Here is a 4,117-nt window from a genome sequence, read left to right as displayed (position 1 = left end):
GTGCTTGCCTCGAGAATCCTCAGGGGAAAACGGCCTCATCTAGACTGGAGGGGAGAACCTCTTGGATTTTGAAGAGTTGTGGCGGGACCTTATTGAGTTAAGACGTTGACCTCAGCGACCCTCCCTTGTGGCCTAAGGAAAGGCCAGTCTCCATGCTAGTTGCTAGGCCCTTGTCGGGATTCCTCTACATTCCGTGCCATGGCCTAAGTCCTCGTCTGGAGTCTATAACGGAACCTGAGGATTCCTCTCCACTGCTGACATGGATCTTGGTGTACTTCTGGAGGAAACCACTGGGTAGTCTGTCCTAGTCTCGAGTGGGGACATGCACGTCCACATTCCTCATGAGCTGGAGCAGCCGCGGCAGGCTTCCCGTCGCCTTGATACAGGGATCTGCGGCATTCCATGGAGGCTTTCCCACGAGGGTTTCCCACAGGGCTGTCACACGTGCCACTGTGGTGTGATTCGAGCCTCGGTGTGCAAGTCTACGCAGTGCAGGGAAATCAGGTTCTTCGGCCGTGGACTGAGACATTTTGTGCACATTGGGAATGGTGGCACCACAGGTGGAATTCCTTTCGAATTTCCTGTGGAGAGCGCCTCCTCCAAGATGCACCCGGAAAGCCGGGAATCATTTCCCGACGAAGCAGGGAATTGAACCCTCATCTAGAGCTATGAGTAGGAAATGGGTCTCCTCTTGATGTGGCCGGGACACTCGGGGTACCTCTCGAGTGGAGGCGGTTATGTAGCGAAACTTCTTGAGTTGCAGCAAGGGTGTGAAGGACCCTTGCGAAGATCCAGAGGGAAGATGTATTTGCCTCGAAACGCCTCAGCGGAAACCGGCCTCATTTCACCTGGAGGGGGGAAAATCGTGGATTTTCTCGAGTTGTGGCGGGACCTTCTCGAGTCATGACGTTGACCTCTGGGACCCTCCCTTGTGGCCTCAGGAAAGGCCAGTCTCCATGCGAGTTGCGACCGGCCTGTCGGAATCCTCTGCAGTCGGTACCGAGGCCTAAGTCCTCATGTGGAGTCTATGACGGAACCTGAGGATTACTCTCCAGTGCTGACCTGGATCTTGAGGTACTTCTGGAGGCACCACAGGGGAGTATGTCCTAGTATCGATTGGGGACATGAAGGTTGGCTTTTCTCATGAGGTGCAGCAGCCTTGGCAGGCTTCCCGTCGCCTTGATACAGGGATCTGTGGCATTCTATGGAGGCTTTCCCACGAGGGTTTCCCACAGGGCTGTCACACGTGCCACTGTGGTGTGAGTCGATCCTCGGTGTGCAAGTCAACGCCGTGCAGGGAAATCAGGTTCTTCTACAGTGGACTGAGACATTTTCTGCACATTGGGAATGGTGGTACCACCGCTGGAGTTCCTCTCGAATTTCCTGTGGAGACCGCCTCCTCCGAGATGCGCCAGGATAGCCGGGAATCCTTTCCCTACGAAGCAGGGAATGGAACACTCATCTAGAGCTATAAGAGGAAACGGGGCTCCTCTTGATGTGGGCGGGACCCTCTGGGTTCCTCTCGAGTGGAGGCGGGTATGTAGGTAACTTCTTGAGTTGCAGCAAGGTTGTGAAGGACCCTTTCGAAGATCAAGAGGGAAGCTGTGATTTGCCTCGAGACGCCTCAGCGGAAACGGGCCTCATTTCACCTGGAGGGGAGAACCTCGTGGATTTTCTCGAGTTTTGGCGGGACCTTCTCGAGTTACGACATTGACTTCTGGGACCCTCCCTTGTGAACTCAGGTAGGTCGAGTCTCCATGCGAGTTGCGAGTGCCCTGTCGAGAATCCTCTGCAGTCGGTAACGGTGCCTAAGTCCTTGTGTGGAGTCTATGACGGAACCTGAGGATTACTCTCCAGTGTTGACATGGGTCTTGGTGTACTTCTGGAGGCACCACAGGGGAGTCTGTCCTAGTCTCGAGTGGGGATATGCACGTCTGCATTCCTCACTAGCTGGAGCAGCCAGGGCAGGCTTCCCGTCGCCTTGATACAGGGATCTGCGGCATTCCATGGAGGCTTTCCCACGAGGGTTTCCCACAGGGCTGTCACACGTGCCACTGTGGTGTGAGTCGATCCTCGGTGTGCAAGTCTACGCAGTGCAGGGAAATCAGGTTCTTCTGCAGTGGACTGAGACATTTTGTGCACATTGGGAATGGTGGCACCACCGGTGGAGTTCCTTTCGAATTTCCTTTGGAGAGCGCCTCCTCCAAGATGCACCAGGAAAGCCGGGAATCATTTCCCGACGAAGCAGGGAATGGATCCCTCATCTAGAGCTATGAGGAGGAAATGGGTCTCCTCTTGATGTGGCCGGGACCCTCGGGTTCCCCTCGAGTGTAGGCGGGTATGTGGCGGAACTTCTTGAGTTGCAGCAAGGGTGTGAGGGACACTTTCGAAGATCCAGAGGGAAGGTGTGATTTGCCTCGACACGCCTCAGCGGAAACCGGCCTCATTTCACCTGGAGGGGAAAACCTCATGGATTTTCTCGAGTTGTGGCGGGACCTTCTTGAGTTACGACGTTCACCTCTGGGACCCTCCCTTGTGTCCTCAGGAAAGGCCAGTCTCCATGCGAGTTGCGAGCGGCCTGTCGGGAATCCACTGCAGTCGGTACCGGGGCCTAAGTCCTCATGAGGGGTCTATGACGGAACCTGAGGATTACTCTCCAGTGCTGACATGGATCTTGGGGTACTTCTGGAGGCACCACAGGGGAGTCTGTCCTAGTATCGATTGGGGACATGAAGGTCGGCTTTCCTCATGAGGTGCAGCAGCGTTGGCAGGCTTCCCGTCGCCTTGATACAGGGATCTGTGGCATTATATTTAGGCTTTCCCACGAGGGTTTCCCACAGGGCTGTCACACGTGCCACTGTGGTGTGAGTCGATCCTCGGTGTGCAAGTCGACGCCGTGCAGGGAAATCAGGTTCTTCTACAGTGGACTGAGACATTTTGTGCACTTTGGGAATGGTGGTACCACCGCTGGAGTTCCTCTCGAATTTCCTGTGGAGACCGCCTCCTCCGAGATGCGCCAGGAAAGCCGGGAATCCTTTCCCGACGAAGCAGGGAATGGAACCCTCATCTAGAGCTATGAGGAGGAAACGGGGCTCGTCTTGGTGTCTGTGGGACCCTCCGGGTTCCTCTCGAGTGGAGGCGGGTATGTAGGGGAACTTCTTGATTTGCAGCAAGGGTGTGAAGGACCCCTTCGAAGATCAAGAGGGAAGGTGTGATTTGCCTCGATACGCCTCAGCAGAAACGGGCCTCATTTCACCTGGAGGGGAGAACCTCGTGGATTTTCTCGAGTGGTGGCGGGACCTTCTCGAGTTACGACGTAGACCTCTGGGACCCTCCCTTGTGGCCTCAGGAAAGGCCAGTCTCCATGCGAGTTGCGATTGGCCTGTCGGGAATCCTCTGCATTCGGTACCGGGGCCTAAGTCCTCGTGTGGATACTATGACGGAACCTGAGGATTCCTCTCCAGTGCTGTCATGGATCTTGGGGTACTTATGGAGGAACCACGGGGGAGTCTGTCCTAGTCTCGAGTGGGGACATGAAGGTCCGCTTTCCTCAAGAGCTGGAGCAGCCATGGCAGGTTCCCGTCGCCTTGATACAGGGATCGGTGGCATTATATGTAGGCTTTCAAACGAGGCTTTCCCACAGGGCTGTCACACGTGCCACTGTGGTGTGAGTCGATACTCGACGTGCAAGTCTACGCAGTGCGGGGAAATCAGGTTCTTCTGGAGTGCACTGAGGCATTTTGTGCACATTGGGAATGGTGGCACCAGCCCTGGAGTTCCTCTCGACTTTCCTTTGGAGAGCGCCTCCTCTGAGATGCCCCAGGAAAGCTGGGTTTACTTTCCCGAAGAAGCAGGGAAAGGAACCCTCATCTAGTGCTATGAGGAGGAAACGGGGCTCCTCTTGATGTGGGCGGGACCCTCGGGGTTCCTCTCGAGTGGAGGCCGTTATGTAGGGGAACTTCTTGAGTTGCCACAATGGTGTAAAGGACCCTTTCGAAGATCAAGAGGGAAGGTGTGATTTGCCTCGAGATGCCTCAGCAGAAAAGGGCGTCAACTAATTGGAGGGGAGAATCTCGTGGATTTTCTTGAGTTGTGGCGGGACCTTCTCGAGTTACGA

Source organism: Oryx dammah, unplaced genomic scaffold, assembly GCF_014754425.2.
Source record: "Oryx dammah isolate SB20612 unplaced genomic scaffold, SCBI_Odam_1.1 HiC_scaffold_11150, whole genome shotgun sequence".
In the NCBI taxonomy this organism is placed as follows: Eukaryota; Metazoa; Chordata; class Mammalia; order Artiodactyla; family Bovidae; genus Oryx; species Oryx dammah.
This window is presented reverse-complemented; position numbering follows the sequence as displayed.